This window comes from Vanessa tameamea, chromosome 7 (genome assembly GCF_037043105.1).
Source record: "Vanessa tameamea isolate UH-Manoa-2023 chromosome 7, ilVanTame1 primary haplotype, whole genome shotgun sequence".
NCBI lineage: Eukaryota > Metazoa > Arthropoda > Insecta > Lepidoptera > Nymphalidae > Vanessa > Vanessa tameamea.
Window position 1 is genome coordinate 6,646,294 of NC_087315.1, and position 20,255 is coordinate 6,666,548.

The following is a 20,255-nucleotide window of genomic DNA, read 5'->3' on the forward strand; positions in this document are numbered from 1 at the left end:
AATAATTATATACAAATATGTAAGAGCCGAGATGGCCCAGTAGTTAGAACGCGTGCATCTTAACCGATGATTTCGGGTTCAAATCCAGGCAGGCACCACTGAATTTTCATGTGCTTAATTTGTGTTTATAATTCATCTCGTGCTCGGTGGCGAAGGCAAAAATCATGAGGAAACCTGCATGTGTCTAATTTCAACGAAATTCTGCCACATGTGTATTCCACCAACCAGCATTGGAGCAGCGTGGTGGAATATGCTCCAAACCTTCTCAAAGGGAGAGGAGGCCTTAGCCCAGCAGTGGGAAATTTACAGGCTGCTAATGTAATATATGTATAAACTATGAACAATTGAACATGGCAGATACGCAACACGAACATTTTTAACTCAAATTTATCCAAAAATGCTATAACACATTATCTTAGTAGAGATTAGCCAATTTTAAACCGCGTTCTACAATTAGCCCACTTTTGCTCCTCATGTTGCAGTATTTACCTACTAACCAAAACACGTGAAACGTTAAATCCGACGCTTGACGTTTGCATACTTATTCGATGTACGAAACTTCTCTACTCAATATCATGTGAGTGAAACGAATAACGTAGTTAACTATAAATGACCCAAATAATGTCCAATGTAATGTGGGCTAAGGACACCTCTCCCTTTAAGGAGAGCTTATTCCGCCGCACTGTTCCGACGCGGGTTGGTTTCCTCGCGATGTTTTCCTTCAAGGCTGATGAATTACGAACACAAATTTAGACAATGAAAATTCAGTGCTGCGTGCCTGGTATTGAACTCACGATCACCATCATCGTGCTATGTATACTAAAGAGAAATAAATACCTATTAAGAAATCGAGAATTAAAAAAAAACTATTTTTAATTAATTTAATAATAGTATTTGTTACATATAATTACCTATTTTATATATGAATGAGAATATTCCCTTAGTTTCGCCCGAGCCTGAAAATTAAAAACTTGAATTTTATTTTATTTTAAATGTATTCAGTCTATATTTCTGAGTAGTGCAATATTAAATTTAATTATTCGCTACCAAATTTTAAAATGTAAAATTATAAATCAATCCTTTATTATAAAATGTGTTTAATATATGTTTAAATTCATTATAAGACAATACAATATTAAATATAATTGAACTGTTATCAGCAAATCATTTTAACAATTCAGTTTTAATTAAAACAAGGTAAAAGATACAGAGATAAATTTGCTAAATTACAATATTAATGACAAAATTGGTTCAAATTCTTATTCGGGTTAACAAGCTACTTTCAAACTTATAAGTGATTCTTGTACTGACTTTAATTAAGACCAGACATAAAGGCTACATACGGCAGTATAGCTATTTATTAAAATATACAATACTAGCTGATACCCGCGGCTTCGCTCGCGTAAAATATGAATATATTTACAAATTAACTTAAAATAATGGTGTGTATTTCAGCCCTTGTGGTAGAATATCCAGAAACGCTTAAATGCGAATCAACTCATTTTTAATCGGTAGCCAAATAATTAAATTTCATGCTTCTAACTTTAAAAATAACGGACTTCCAGACTAACCTGTATACGAAATGTCAACCCCTATTTCTCCCCTTAGACGTAAAATATCCAGAAACGCTTTAATACCTATCTACTCATTTTTAATCAGTATCCCAAAAAAAGTTTCATGTTATTGATTTAAAAAAAAATTCGGACTTCCATAAAAACTTTCATCCCTTATTTCACCCCCTCAGAGGAAGAATATCAAAAAACGCTTAAATACGTATCTACTCATTTTTAATCAGTAGCCCATAAAAAATGTTTCGTGCTTCTAACTTCAAAAATGACGGACATCCAGACTAAGCTATATAAGAAATGTCAACCCCTATTAAAAACCCCTTGGAGGTAGAATATCTAGAAAGACTTAAATACGTATTTAATCATTATTAATCACTATCTCAAAAATAAAGTCTCATATTTTAAACTTAAAAAAAAATGACGGACTGCCATAAAAACTTTCATCCCTTATTTCACCTTCTCAGAGGTAGAATATCGAAAAACGCTTAACTACGTAATTACTCATTTTTATTCAGCATCACAAAAAAAAAGTTTCATTGTTTTAACTTAAAAAATGATTGACTCTCATAAAAACTTTCAATCCTTATTTCAACTCTTCAGAGGTAGAATATCAAAAAACGCTTAAATATGTTCGCTCATTCTTAATAAGTAACACAAAAATAAAATTTCATGCTTCTAACTTAAAAAATGACGGACTTCCAGACTAAACTATATAAGAAATGTCAACCCCTATTAAACCCCTTGGAGGTAGAATATCTAGAAAGACTTAAATATGTATTTAATCATTTTTAATCTGTATCCCAAAAATAAAGTTTCATGTTTTTAACTTAAAAATGACTGACTCCCATAAAAACTTTCAACCCTTATTTCACCCCCGTAGGGGTAGAATATGCAGAAACACTTAAATAAGTATCTACTTCATTTTAATCAGTATCCCATAAATAAAGTTTCATGTTTCTATCTTAAAAATGACTATTACTCTAGACTATTTGTGTACCAAATGTCATTTAAATCGGTCCAGTAGTTTTGACGTGAAAGCGAGACAGACAGACAGAGTTACTTTCGCATTTATAATATTAGCATGGATTTTATTCAATAATGGAGGTCTCATATCATTCTTCACTTATATGTATAAAAATAAAAAAAGACAGTGAAGAGAAATAGTAGTAGAAAGTTAGAACACAAATTTTAAATGAACGACAACATACTACATTCGTTCATTTGGAAAGTTTCGTCATGTCTTCATAAGTGGCACGAAATAAATATACATAAAATTTATTAGAGTCCCACATAAATTGGCCTATTCTTTTGATCAAAGAATCGTACGTTAAAAGTTTTTTTTTTTATTAATTATTTTACAAAAAGTTTATAAATATAAATTTAACACAAGTATATTAATATGATAACAAATATCCAAAATAATTTTCCAAGTAGAATGGCAGATCAAGTATTGTTGAATTGAATTTAATTAATTCACCGATGTGTTTTAATAAGTATGCATATAACAAGGGTTTAAAAAAAATAATAAAGAAAAATATATATTAATATTCAACAGCGATAATACTCGTACTTGAAAGGGCCGCAGTAATCCCTCTTTTTATCATCATACAAATTGAATATTGATGATATAATGATATGTCGTTACTTTATCAATTGTCATCAAAGTAATATAATCCAAAATCTATAATCATGACATCATTAAAATTTAATATCCTGGTGGCTTTGTCAGTATATAGATACTACTAATTTACACAATACTCAATTCTGATAATATTAATAACTCTATAAACTGGAAATTTTGTTTATAATAAAAAAAGTATACATACTTATTATAAACATTCGTAGTAAATATATTGCTTTATCTGTCTACAATATTCTGTATTTTATTAGCGACACAATCTATTTTATTTTTGCAATAAAAGTGAAGTATAACATCACGGTTCCTTCTATGTTATTTTAGACATCACCGTTATTTCTTTTTATTGTCATCGAGATCAGTATTTTAAATAAAATTAAATTCATATTAAATAAGCGTGTATGTTTGTAATCAGTCACATATGGATATTTTATAAAAAAAACACAGTCTAATCTTAGTTACTGTTAACGCTTAAATGTTCTCGCATTCATTTAGTAAGTTCTTATTAATTTAGTAATATGTTATTTGTTTAATACTTTATTTCATAAATTAAATGAATAGAACTAAATTATAGTTTATATATTTAGGTAAGTTTGAAGAAACAAATTGAAGTCGGTTTTTTTTTTTGTTTCTTATTCAAAGTTAGTTGTAACGATTATAAGTAACAATCAATCATATTGTACATGTATGATTAAATCTTATACATAATCCATTATGTATAACTTTCGTGATTTCGGCGAAAATAATAGCAACCAAAATTTAAAATAACAAGCAGACAATATACAGACTGTGGAGTGTTTAAAACGTCAGTATTTAACATAGTTGACTGATTGTTATGACGAGCCGACGGCAATTTTCCAGTTTATAAAGAACTTTTATTTAAATAAAAAAAATTAAAATTAAAGACTTTTAATCAAAACGATTTTAAAAGTGGTTCATTTAAGTAATACTTAATTCTTATAAGTAGTATTCAAAGTTCACAGTTATGTATTTGGACTGAAAATTTCATGAAGAGATAAAAAGGTCATACATAAATTCAAATCAATTCCCATCCTATAAAAGTAAATTAAAATATCGAGTTGACTTGAAACATTCCCTGAATAATTCTGGAAATTGTTGTCATTTCAGCAGACGTTTCAATTTAATCTGATTGGAATTATTCTAATGAACCTATGAAATATATGAAGAAGGTAAAATTTCACGACGGATTACTTAAATAAAATATTGTATGTATTATATAATATTTTTTGTTACCAAAATTATTTATATTTAATAACTTAAAAAGTTTATTCCCTTTTGTTTTAATCAAATTCTGTTAAGTTAAAATGTTATGATCTCTACTATTCGATCTGTTCAAATGGTCACGGATTTTATTACCGTTGATAAAAACTAATTATACTGATCAAAGTACATTGTCTTCATACTTATGATTTACTTGTGTACGTTTACCGCTTATATACGGGCGAATAAGATCACATTTGCTTATTATTCCCAATAGCGTACTTATTATAATAACTCAATTGAAAGTCTATATATATGTGTGTGTGTGTGTTTTTACGTTAGTTCCAATTGTAAATTGTTATTCGAAAGCAATGAAATTATATCCAAATTTTGAATTAGCTTTAAGAGTATTACTTAAAGTAATAAATGAAACACAGAACGTGTACCTAATATCAGACCATAATAAAAGAGCTGAAATTTACGTAAATACTAAATTATATCAAGTGGCTAGAAACGTCAGCGCACATGTTGGCTAATTTTTACATAAAAAAGCTTAATAAAGAGCGCTGCAGAATTCTTCGCGTTGCAGGGTTACAAATCGCGGGCTTGTGAAATGTATTTGAAATTATACTCTTAAATTATGTCTTTCAATATTAAAAATATATCGAAATCTATGATCCAAATGGACAAAGTCTATGCCTGTTTATAATTTTATTCGATCATTATAATATAAAGTATATATAAAGACAAATGTAACTATAATAATATAAAAAGAGTGTCGAATCAAATTTAGATTTAAAATTAATCGACCGATACAAATTAAAAATATTATTTATTCAAGTAACTTTATAAGCCCTCTAGCACTTTTAAACCGATATGTTAGTATTAAATTTAAGGTAAAGCTACGCTATAGATTTTAGGAGGATGTTTAAATAGCAATTCTTTAATTTACACATCAACTAATACGTAAGCAGGCTAAGACCATGTAGCAACCGAATAAAATGTTTAACTTTTACATTCAGAGTGAATATTTATGAGAATCACATGACCCAATGAAAGCGACAACGAGGACCCAACTCGCAATAAAATCTTACGACTATTGCTTTGTAGGATTTTTGTCGTTTCGTTTAAAAATTAACATTGTCTCGTAAATCACTGATCGATGTATTAATACTATTACTTTCGCGAACAACTTTTATATGATATTCGTTTTAAAATAAACGTATAAATAAAATAGTTAGTTTATATCGTCATATAAAAAAAACATCGGTAAATATTTCCATTCGTTCAATAATATTTTTCACATTACACACTCATCACAGTTAGTTCGGTAATGAAACGAATACTTCGCGATCGCGAACAACGATCCCTTCGGTAGGAACGACCCTCCTGTTAAGTCTCTACGATGGAACTGAAATTCCTGAGAGTAGATTGCTTTACGCATGCGGATTGCTCTGCCTTAAGCCCTGATGAGGGAACGGATGTTTTATAATTAAACCCAACAGTCACAATTAAGCATAAGCGAGTTTTCACATCATGTATTTTAAAAATATTTACTTTAGTATATAAACATTATTATATAATATTATAAATGCGAAAGTAACTCTGTCTCTCTGTCTCGCTTTCACGCCAAAACTACTGGACCGATTCAAATGAAATTTGGTACACAAATAGTCTAGAGCCTGAGAAAGGACATGGGCTACTTTTTATTTGGAAAAAGTGCTGTAAAGGGTTGAAAAGAGTGATGAAAGGTTGTAAGTTGTTGAAAGTATCATTTTTAGAACTAGAAGCATAAAACTTATACTTTTGACTGTACACTTATAAACTAACATATCATGACACCCACTAAGGAGCGAATTTTGGAAATTCTACCCCTGAAGGGGTGATATAAGGGTTGAATGTTTTTATGGGTGTCAGTCATTTATAAGTTAAAAACATGAAACTTTTTTTTTGGATACTGATTAAAAATTAGTAAATACGTATTTAAGTGTTTTTTGATATTCTACCACTAAGGGGGTGTAATAAGGGTTGAAAGTTTTTATGGAAGTCGTCATTTTTTAAGCTAAAAATATGAAACTTTTTTTAAGATACTGATTAAAAATGATTTTATGTATTTAAGTGTTTCCTTCACGTCACGTATTTAAGTGTACTTTACTCGGAGGTAGGGATTTGTGCAAGCCCGTTTGAGTAGGTACCACCCACTCATCAGCTATTCTACCGCCAAAGATAATAATTAAAATATTTAGTATTGTGTTCTCGTTTGAAGAGTGAGTCAGCTAGTGTAACTTCAGGCACAAGAGACATAAAATCTTGTTACCCAAGGTGGCACATTAACGATGTAAGGAATGATTAATATTCCTTACAGCGCCAATGGCTAGGGCTATTTTGACCACTTACCATAATCAGCCTGTAAATTTCCCACTGCTGGGCTAAGGCCTCCTCTCTCGATGAGGAGAAGGTATGGAGCATATTCCACCACGCTGCTCCAATGCGGGTTGGTGGAATACACATGTGGCAGAATTTCGTTGAAATTAGACACATGCAGGTTTCCTCACGATGTTTTTCTTCACCGCCGAGCACGAGATGAATTATAAACAAATTAAGCACATGTAAATTCAGTGGTGCCTGCCTGGGTTTGAACCCGAAATCATCGGTTAAGATGCACGCGTTCTAACCACTGGGCCATCTCGGCTCATTACCACTTACCAATGGGGGCTCAATTTGGTCCATCCGTCTACCTAAACCATAAAAAGATATATTTTTTTTCTAACTCGTCTTCAAAACTTGAGTAGAATTACTGTACTGTACTGTACTTAGTTAGTTACAGATCGAATAGCATTGTCGGTATATTATATCATCCACACTATTGCGATAACATTTGAAATCGCTAAAATTAAATATGTTCCTATACAGAATTTAACAATAAAGTTGACATAGCTTATCATATTAAATACTATCGCATAGAAATGACGGTAAATTAATAAGTTCCGACGTAGAGGGTAAGCACCTTTAATCTTCTCAAGAATCACCATAATCATGCTCTTGCGATGCTCGTTGAGCGCACATGGCTCTGTGGGGAAATTGTTCTTCCGACCTAATGACATTATCGTTACCGCCAGGAACCCCTTCAATATAACCTTTGATCCTATTAACAAGCTAATTGATATTAAAAACTATTTAATCAAACCATCCGTCTTATTAAAATTGATATTTATGTAAACAAAAAAGTATATACCACTTTAAATCAATAAAATCAAAATTAATGTAATCGATTACTAAAATTAGACTGTTATAATACGAGTAAAGTCTTTTAGTTTCCACTTGTGCACTTCTTCTCATATTGATGATGATGTTGATGTTCCACATGCATAATTAACCACGGCTACACATGTGATTGACTTTCATACGACATATACAGGCAGACAATGTGAGGATTGTCTCTGTCTCCACTACTGATCACGAAATCAATTATGAATTAAAAAATAATAATCTCATATAAAAAAATGATAAATAAGGCATATTACTCAAAACAAATTATATTAAAGAAAAAAAAGCGTGAACTTAGTATTTATTGACTTCTAGGCAGGATATATAAAAAATATATTGTTGTTTAATGACATACTCTGTAATTGAAATGGTGGAAAAGAGTAACTACTGAGTTTCCTCCCGGTTCTTCTCGGTAGAATCTATTTTCCAGACCAGTGGTAGCTTTAAATTTACTCAACAGTGTAACATTACGAATCAACGGTGCTTATATGAGCCTACTTGAATAAAGAATATTTTGATTTTGATTTTTTTATTTAAATGAAGCGCATGAAAATATTGTGATTCCAGGTTTGTAACCTTACCTTGTTTACCCGCAATTTTTGGTCTTCATACACACGTTCTGACCACTGGGTCATCGCGGCTTTATTTTATAATGGTATAATATAATTTTAATTTACAAAGAACATAAACAATCTTAATAGGTATTATTTTATTTTCGCGTCCGTAATCGAGCGGCAAGACTACGGACTCATTAACGAAGTGTCCTCTTCTTAATTTTGCGAAGCGCCTTAATTAACAAATCTAATAACAAAAGAGTTTTTACTATCATTTATCTTTAAGGATCAGTACGCTGACAACATTAGTAATTTATGTAGAAATAAGGAATTAAATCGCATAGAAATAACATTGTATATTTTGTATTGTACTAGTTTTAAAGAAAGAGGTTTGCGCGCCTTGAGTTTTAGACCGACTCGTATGCCGTGACGGTAAGCGTCATTACGTTTTTTTTATCGTATCATGCGCCTTCTTTACTGGTACGTCGAAGTCGGCTGGTGGTGCGTCGACTATAATGAATATTGCGTGTACTATATAATTATCTGTTGCTATATTTTTATTAAAAAAAAAAATATTATCGAAGCTTGTTTTGATTTTTTTTCTTACTTTATTTCTTTTTTTTTTTTTTTCACAAACCATCAATTTCGATATTTCACATATGTCGTGCGTCCCGTGACAGCCATTTTGTTAAGTCTGTAAGCTGATTTCACTGAAATAGATTGACCAATTGGAATATGTAGTTGAGGCAAAATGGTATATTTCATTTTTAAAGTTGTATTTTCAGAAAATTTTGATTAATGTTACCGTCAAATGATTGTCATGGATTTTTTTTTACAAATCAATAATGATTCCGATGTATGTATATTATTTAAATTGTGATATATTTATAGAAATTTTCGCAATTGAAATCCATTTTGGTTCAGTTTTTAGTTATCTAGTAATGCAATCTACTTAAGCCCATTTTTTTCTAAAACTTTAAATCAAAAATTTTAGGGGACAGTTTAAACACTTAACAACATGAATCTTACTTACATTAAATTATTAATATAATTATTACATTAAATTTTTTTCAAAATAAGTCAAAAATGCAACTTCAAAAATTTATTTAAAAAAAAGTATCAATTAAAATCTACTTTTTTCTTCCGATTTATAAAAACGATTAAGCACTGGATATTTTTCAATATTTAAACAATAATTATCGGTCCAAATTTAAAAATGCGACACGGAAAACGATATTATTTAAAAAAAAACAAAAATTTTTTCCATCAAATATGTCTGAAAAACAAAATTTATTAATTTGCGTTTTTCTTTTCATGATCACCTTAACATCTTATGATATACGAGACGATATTAGTCTCTTCTAGTAATATTGACATTACTGTTATATTTATTACCAAGATTCTACATAGTCGTCCCATATGAACTAAAGTTTCCTACACTATGTACCACACATATAAATTATTATGCGTCACTGGAGCTACCAACTGGATAGTTCATCTATAAGCTCGGTAGAACGATACGTTAAAATATTTTTCGAAATTATTAATTTAGCTACACAATTAAGTACTTACTAAAATTAATTAACCCTTACGTGTAACATTTTATAACAGAATTAAGTTCTGCGTACCACATGATATCAATTTTATAATACTAGTCTAAGAAAAGTATTTTATTTTTGTATTTGGACATATTATAACTTTATCATTTTAATTATAATCTTTCTGTACACATGTAAGATAATAATATCTACACAATAATTGTTAGCACGACGAACAATATTCTATTTTAAAATTAATTCAGCTTCGAACTAGAGTGACCCATTTGACGAATACCCTTAAGGTAAAATTATGCGCGACAGACAGCCTTAATCGAGCCAATAATATCACTCTAACACAACCAACCTCTGCTCACCGAACATTGAATATATGATTACACTGATCAAAACATGAACGACAGTAATTATTTGACTTAGTATTCTACGTGTATGTAACTCCACAACGCGTCTGTCTTGTATTTTTTTATGATGTAGGTAGGCGGACTAGTAATTGGGCCACCTGATGGTAAGTGGTCACCACCGCCCATAGACAATGGTGCTGTAAGAAATATAAACCTGTGCATCTATGTATTTGTAGTAACACTGGCTCACTCACTGCTATTTGGCGGTAGAATATCTGATGAATGGGTAGTAAAAAAGTTATTACTTGTTTACTATTTATGATATTATTTTTCGCATGCTTACTCAATTATAGATATTTTTTCTGCTATCAAAAATCAAAATCACAATCAAAATATACATTATTCAAGTAGGCTTATACGTGCACTTTTGAATCATCATTTAACAAACTATATTAAGTGAATCTACTACCGGTTCGGAATACAGATTCCACCGAGAAGTACCGGCAAGAAACTCAGTTGTTGGTCTTTTTCAAAATTTTCAAATACAAAGTTATGTTAATTAAATATTTGTATTTAATATATCCTGCCTGGAAGTCAACGAGTATTAGCTCCACGCTTTTTTATCATCTATATAATATTGTATTGAATAATATGCTTTCTTTACCAATGTATTTTTTACAAATGATATGGATACATGAATCGCCAAAGTTAAAAATATCTGCGGAATTTTATTATAGAAACGGATACCATGCCCCAAGAAGGATTTATTGACTTTGCGGAGTCGGAAACTTGATGTTATAAGCTTATCCTTACGCCTCGTGCACATACAATGATTATCACTTATTATATATTATATTATTATTATATATATATCAAAGTGATCAATGTTACTGTGAATATACATAATATTGTTGTATGACATCGATAGTAAATGTAATATTATGGAATATCACATCCAGATATATCATATTATATATTATGTGAATGATGTATAAATGAGTGATAATCTATATATATACTAATATTACAAAAAGTAAAATTTGTTTGTTTGTATGTATGTAGGGAGTAATAAATAAAATAATCTCCGGAACTCATGATTCAATTCTATTTTTTTACTGGTTCAAAGCTATGTTATTCCTGAGTACTATGGGATATAAATTATATTTATATCATATAATTTTTTTTATTAATAAATGCATCCAGGTCGGTCTGCCAGGTCATCAAACCTAATAGCCGGACAGACCAGCTAGTTTGGCCGGACATTTAGGTAAATGAAATGATTCCATTTCATTTACCTAAATATCTCCTTTGCGAAATAAATAAATAAAATGTATTAAAAAAAATCCAAATAATTCTTGTTGCTTACGCTATTTGTCAATGTCACAAATAGTAAAATAACTTTAAAATGATTATAAATAATCTATGACAGAATTACTTTAGCTGCTTTTGTATTTGTTTTGATATTTCAATATAGAGAGAATCTATCAACATAAAACTTGAAATACTTCTCGTTCCTATATGCATTTCTCGCTCAGAAGTTATATTATAAGTGCTTCCACGGCCATTGCACGATGTAGACACACATTGACCTCTACAAGTTTATTATAAATACTTGCCCAAGAGAATGTTATAATAATATTTCAACAAGATAATTTATTATATCTCTTTATCTGATACAATGATTACAAACGTAAACCTTCATCTCGTATATTCGTTTTTAAATGTAGTGTATAAGTGTAATATTTTATAATCGTAACTAAATTAAACTGGAACAAGTTGCTGGTATGCTGCATAGCTTAAACGAATCTTCCCAGCGTGTCGATCTCGTTATGAACTTGGACGAGCCCAAAGTCATGTCGAAGGAATGCCTCGCGCAATTGTTAATGAATATAGTTACTTGGTTTATGACATAAAGTTTGACAGAAACAACATCGAGACTAAAGCTGATCTAAGAATTCGCCGGTGAGAATGAGAAGAAATGAGATGTAGACCTTACATCACCTATCCTGCAATGTTTGAACATTTTTTTCTTAACTGACGTAATGTCATACACTAATTGCGGGATGAGTGCGCAATTTCGAGGTCACTTGGCTAGCTGTAACGCTAGCTATGCTTGGAGTATTTTGAAGCAAAATATCAAAAATTAAATTATTTAAAATTATTGTGTGTATAATTTTCTTAAGCACATAATATTGGAGTTGGTATGTTGGTTATGGCATATTACTTCGGGATAACGCTTCAGCAAAGGATAATGGAACAATTCTTTTAAATAGGGCTAGATCGAGACTCACTTCAGGATGCTTTAACACAATACAATTAGGGTACAGACAGTGGCAATACAGTATATTTGCTACACGACTACGTATATGAATAATAATTGAATTTTAATAGAATTATTTGCATTTAAATAATTAAACGTCCTTTATTATTTAAATGGTTCAATACTGAGTTCCTTGCTAATTTTACTCAGTAGCATTTAAAACCAAAGTGGTGATAGCTTTAAATTAAATTATATATTGTAAAATAATAATTTTAAAGCACTTGTTAAAGTCTTCATCAATAAAATATACACGATTTAATTCGCATTTCACTTCGACTGCTCTGATATAATAATTATTGCAAGTTATTTTTTTTAACATATTTTTTCTTAATATATCAATATTAACAAATTCAACATGAGACTAATTTTAAGTTCTAAGCCCAATTCTTATTCTGATCAAATAAATAGATGAATTTATTTCATAAATCTTTTGAAACAAAGCATTGCTTACCTCTTAATAATATTGGTATTTTTACAGAAAATATGTGGATGCGGCAATAAAACAATAAAATTATAACAATTCTAATAATAACAAGGAACTCAAGTCAATACATTCGAAAGGCCTTAAATCGATGTAGGTTCTACCAGGTCACCATAAATATAGAGTGAATTGCTAACTCCGAGCGCTGTTTCCCGACAAGTTTATTTCCGGAAGACGAGTGATGTAGTAACACGATACAAATCTGCAACTTAGCTAAGCGCTTTCTATATTCCATTTGAACTTTGTTCAAAATCATTATATTATTATTAATAAAAAATATATTTTATATAGATTGAAGAAATAATATAAAATAGAATAGAAATTTAATAAAAAATATTATCTTTATCAATCGTTTAATCTAATTAATATCTCTAAATGTTGAATTTATTTAATGTATATTAAATTTTCATCAGAATTCGATTCGATCTGAAAAAAACACTAACGATGTAAAAGGTATATTGTAATTATAATTCAAAGACATTCTTCAACGATAATACAATTGATACTAAATAAAATCTTAAAATGAATTGTGCAAATGCGGTAAGCTAGGCAAATGTTAAAAAAATAAGAGAAATAATTAATTAAACTGTTATACATCAAGAAAGCAATAAAAACACCGTTGATTTTTTTTAAATTGCTAATAGATTTATATTTTCGTATTACCAACAACAACGCGATATTATTTTGACAAAAAAGGAAGATCCTTAATATAATAATATAGTTTAAATATGTTCTTGTAAACTGGACATAATATGCAATAAATTTTATTCCATGTATAAATACTTAAATTATTCGACTTAATATGAAAAAAAGATTAAAAGCATTTCACCCAGTAGCGCGGTAAAGTTTTACCGTTATTTAAAAGGATTCATGTTCTACATATTTAAAAGTTTTAGATAAATCTAAGAATATGTCATTAGCATTTTCATGTATTGTATTTATATTATGCGTCTAGAAATAACTTTTCCTGCATCAATCTTCGAGCAACCCCTATGTTAAACTATATTGCTCAGTATTAAAAAATATTCCTTTAATTAACCTACTGAAATACTTACTGGCATGATAAATTGCTTGTGTTTCGTTTTTGAAACAAATACAATTTTCAATAAAACAGGACATAATTCCACATTCGCTGATTATTTTTTTTAAAGAAAATGAAATCTATATTATTTCTACGGAACCATATCATACTCGATTTGAAATCGAAACGCCTTTAAGCTTTATAAGAACTATTAGCGATAAATGAGAATACAATTCTACATTTGAAAACAATTAAAATGGAATAGTTATTTTATCGAACAATTTATTTTATAAGCTGAGAGTAATTTAATCTTCCAATAAAATTGAAAATATTCTTAGGTGTGAGCTGTAACTGATAGTCGGATTATCATAACTTAGTTCTGCCGGCGATGCAAATCTCTACAATATTCCTACCCATCTTCTTGTCTGCTGCCTGACCAAAGTGCAAGATTAGAATTTATAATGCTAGATCTGAAATGGTCCGGTGGTTTGAACGAGTGAATTCTGTTGAAAATTACAGGTTCACACTCAGGCAAGTATTTCTGAGTTTAATGTGCTTAAAATATTTTTTTATTTATCTCGAGTTCGGAAATGACGATGAACATCGTCGTCCGCATGGATTGTTGGTTATTATTGCATTCTGCAACATTTGTATCCCGCATTAAAAACGTGGTGGAATAAGCTCTATTAAGCCATAACCAAACAACTATGTATTTTAAAAAACAAAATAATATTAATTACTTTTCAAGTTAAGTTATTTTTAAGTGTAAGAAAAACATGCGAATTAATTTTTTACTTTTCATACATTAATTATTAATACTTGATTTACATTTAATATTGAAATGATGCAAGGTTGTATTATTCACGTACATTCGGCTGACTTAATCCACAAGCTTTCTTGTTTTCATTAAATAACAATTCTCCAGCAACATATATACGTCAAAATTCTTGCCCATATTGAAATTCAGTATTTTTTGTTCACATTTTTGTTAGCCTTAATCTCAAAATAAACAAGTATCACAGTGCTACGATATGTTTATAATGGACATTTAGTACCTAAAAAGTCAATTATTTAGAATTTCTTCTAAGTAGAATGTATCACGAGTTAACTAATATATTTATTGTACCATAATATATTCTAGTATCCATCAAAATATTAGTTATATTTTAATAAATACTTTCGATTAGAAACAAAAATATACATCTATATATTTGTTCATATAATCAGCCTTTTATTCGCTTAAACTTGAACGTAAAGAGCACTTTGTGAAACCTTCTTTTATTAAATTTTGAAGTGTCCGATAAATAAGATTAAGCACAAAGACAGCCCGTCCAATCTTAGGTCTTCAAATCGAAATATTGTAGCTAAGAGATTAGGCTTAAAAGTAAATTTCATTAACAAAGTAAAATGTTCTGAAGGCATTGAAACCGAACTTCTAAAATTCATTTCCAAATGCCAGATTATATTATATGAATTTAAAAGTTTTGCGCTAAATACTGCTCAATGAAATTTAATTAATTCCAATTCATTCATTTGTAACGAGTTGGATGATATCGATTCCAACTCAAAAATTAAATCATTCATTTCACCTATATAGATACACACACGCACAAAAACAAATTACATTATAGGTTTCGATTTTGCACTAATTAATCTTTAAGTTTTAACTATTAAATATTACAGTGGACTTATTACTGGAAGTCATCGGAAGTTTCTGATAAATGTTTTTGGATAGAATCCAAATTCTAGCCATAGTACTATATACATAGTATATATTTACGCTACTAATTACTTTCATTAGCTTAACGAAGTTGTTATTTGTGAATTCATACGGTTATATTATTTACGTGGAGTGATTACACACGTAATCTCGGTTCTGATTTGAGACGTAAGTAACTAAATAATACGTTGATTACAATCGAGATTCCCTGTATGAAATATGGTCGAGAACTACAAAGCAGATTTCGAGAATCTATATTTGAAACACCTTTGAAAGCGAATATCTTAAGGAAATAACCATGAATTTGGTTTCATCAAAACCAAAATAAAAATGTTGTCTATTTAATTACCTACTCAAATGAAATTCATATTGATTTTGATTTCGATAAACAGTATCTTTTTTTAAAATAAATGCTCCTTTAGTATATAAATTACCGACAATAATCGCAAGAAACTTAGTTTTTAGTTTATTTTCACCAAATTAATTAAATAACCATGTTTTTTAAATAAAATCAACGAATACTAACGATTTCCATCAAAATTAAAATATACTGTAATTCAATGTTTAAGAAAATATTTAAATCTATTGAAAAATAACTCTCTTTAGAATTTGATAATAGAACATAAAAAACATTTAAAAGTTTACATTAAAAAAATTTAACTACACCTATATAAATTATAACTTACAGATCTGAGACATTACATAAATATATATGTACGATTATATTACAAGTTAATATAGCATGATTTAAAATAAATAAGTATAAATATTTGAAGAAGTTACACAACAACAATAATATATATATTATTTATTATATGTTTTGATGGTAAGCATTAAATAATATATATATTATATATAAATATATATTATTTAATGCTTACCATCAAAACATATGACTTCATGTATTTACATACAAATCTTCCGTACGTGTGATGATTTTTTTTTTGTGTATGTGCGTAATTCCTTTTTGTTTAGATTAGTACCGGTAAGTACCATTGCAACCTGGATGTAAATAAAAACCTTTTATCATTCGGACAAAATCGGGACGAGTTCAGTCTATTTTGTTGAAGCTAGGCGTTAGGAGATGTTAACGCTGGGAAATTAACCATCGCCATTCGCCATCCCTAAGATCGCCAATGCGCCACCAAACTTAAGAGAACTAAGATGTTAAATGCCTTGTGTTCATAGTTACCCTTCAAATTGGAACATAACAATACTGAGTATTGGTATTTGGTATTAAAATAGGTCGTAAGTGGCTAGTACCTACCTAGACGGGCGGGCACGAAGTCCTACCACCAAAAAATATGTATGTACTTATCTATATATAGATATGTACGTATTTACATACAAAGATATGTGATTTGTTTTGCATATCTTGAAAACATATAGTAAATATTGACTCCAAGAGATTTACGCGTAAATTCAAAATTTTTTTTTGTTACTCTTGAGAATACTAAGGGCGTTAAATGTGTGATTTACGGTGTAACTAGACTAAAGAACACCACGACCAACTCTTGTATTTACCCGTGACTTGCTCTGGGTCTCCAAGGAGTTCTAACCATTAAAATTTACGATTCCCGATACATGTAGACCGTACCAGTTTTACAACAATGCAATATTCAATATAGTTTTGAAATGTTAATTTCATTTATGTGAATTAACAAGATCTAACGAAATAAATAAATTTGTATTTGCATAATAAGAAGTAATATTGCGGTTTTTTTATTTTATATTATTATTTAATGGCCGATGGTTTTTCTTTTAAATCTACGTAAAAGTCCACAAAAAGAGTTAATATAAATCATTACGTCAAGGCCTTCTTTTGATTTATTCACATACATAGGGAAGCGAGTCACAAACAAACGCCCTTTCCGCCATTGCGTTATTTATGGTTTATTTTAATAATATTCACACGTTTTTTGTTACCTGAATCTAACGAAAAGAGTAACTACTTAGTTTCTAATCGGTACTTCACGATGGAATCTACATTCAAAACCGGTGGTGGTTGTTAAAGAACATGTAATCCAATTATTCACTAAAAAGACGATTTAAAAATGCTTGTAAAGGCCTACGTGAATAAAATATTTAGTTTTGATTTTGATTCTGTAAGAAACTTTAAATACTTATTACAACCTACGTCGGTATAGTTCCAACATCATGGTTCTTCCACAGTATTGTGTACGAGTATAAAGGAGATAATAAGGCATGACTGATAATCGGTGCTAATTAGCATCAATGCTTCTTCGTTTTATACCTAAATAACATTACAAAAAATTATATAATATTGAAATAATATAACGCATATTTGTATGATTTTTTTCTCTTAAGAAGATTATAGAGTTGATGATTATTTCAATAGATATGCAATTAATTAGGCACGTGAAAACACAGTGGAACTTGCCCGGACTGAAACTCTCAATCTTTGATTAAGACAAAGCGTTACTCATTTCTACTAATTTTATAAAATTTGTATGTTTGTAAAATGCAAATTTTCACTGGTAGAAACTTAAATTATTCCTCAGTGCTATAGGGTATCGTATGGTATTAATTGCACCCGTGCGAAGTCGAGGCTGGTCGCTAGTTATATATAAAATGTCTGCAAAAATTGTTATCTAACTTTAAATCATTATTTCTTTCTTATTTGTTACACTATCGTTGTAATGTTTTTTTAATTTTCTCGTGCAATACCTTACATCAGCAATTAAAATGTTTACGTGTTTTAGCTTGGAAATCTTATCGATATTTTAGAGTACCTATTTTGTGTGTTTGTATAAAATATCTGTACAAATATGCATTCCACTCATTGACTCTATGGAATAGTGAAACACTAAAAATACAGAATCCTAAAATCGTTATTTCAAATAAAAAATGTATTTCGATAGTCTAATTCTAAAAGGTAATTACATGGAAATTTACAAAATTGATGTTTGAAATTAAGCAATGGGAAATATTCAAATTAATTGTATTATTAGCATACCTACATATGTTAGTGCATAGAAAGAAAATACAGTACAATTTTATTTATAAAATAGTTACTATTTTCTTCGTATGTTTCTTGTTAGATCTCCTAAAAATCTTATTAATTTTATCGTGAAAATGATGTTTTGTAGGTATAGACGACTCGAGTAACGTATATTTTCAACTAGGTATTTATAAATACAACTAAGAATTTATATGAACGTAACTTCCGCATCCAAACTAGGATCTAGCTTCATGTACATTGCGCCAAACACCAAGTTTATGTATTTGAATAAAAACCGTCTACAAGCCGCACTGCCGTAACGCAATTTATTATATACGGCGGTCAGAGTCATGTCACTTTAACAGCTGCTACTACAGCATTTTTATATAGTCAAAAAAAATGTCTTTGTAATATCTTAATTTTTCTAAATTAACATAAAAATTCCCCCTTTTTCCGACGCGGAATGCAGTTACATCTACATTTGTTTAATTTTCTTGCCATTGTTTGTAGATTTAGTAAATGCACATTTTTCTCTTCTAATCTAATCTGATTTCATTCGTGCGGCTATAGTGCAGTAGCGTTGCAACACTCAAACGGCGGAAGCGACGCTTTTATAGACAGTATTTTGAGTTCGGCGTCTGATCTGGCATGTTATCAAAACGAAAGCTCATTCATTTGTGTGTCATATTATAATATACAATGTATCAATTCTATTACATTGACTTATTAGTCAATGCCACAAACACAGTACCAAAACCATAAAAACCTAATTAATATGCACTACATATTATGTAATAAGTAATGAATGATTGCGTCAGAATATTTTTATTAGTAAAGATAAATAATGACCTTAAAGTGACGGGTCTTGACGACGCCGGCACTATGGAGATCTCGATTGGAAAAGATATGATGCTGGCAGTATTTGGCGAGACGATTAGGGACTAGGAATGGGGTTCTGACCTCAGAACGAACATACCTTTAAGACCCGAAGGACCTCTGGTAGGAGGAATGGGTGGCAAATACGTGGGGCTCAACAGGCTCCTAGGATACCCATCATTCCTAAGATGGTGTTGTTATTCTACGCAGAAAATAGATTTGCTGGATCAAGAGGAGTGGCACGCTGGCGTTCAGATTGACGCAGGTTACTGGTCTTAGCTGTATGGGTAAATACATGCATGGAATAGTCGGGTGGCATTATGTGGAGGTGGTGCGTTCGTTGACACTGCATGACAAATTCTGATGGAATGACTCGCGGAGACTCCAGTGATATTTCTTAGTGGCAATTATCGGCGGAGTCCTATAGTGCGGAGCCTAGCGTGAAAAACACCATGCTCGGTTGCGAGAAGTGCTGGAAGGAGATCTTGATGGGCCGCATACCATCTCCACCGATGAAGGGGGGAATGCGATAGCCGCCGGTAGCATGTGGGAGCTAACCCGTAACGTCACCCGAAGAATTGGATTTTGTACCGCTGATTTTTAGTGATTATTCCGGCGTCGTCCTAGTCCCACATAGATCACCCCCGTCAAGTGGAGGAAACGTGTAAAAGCATTTTTAGCGAAAAATAAATTAAGAAAATATAAATAAAATGGGTTTTTACTTTATAAAAT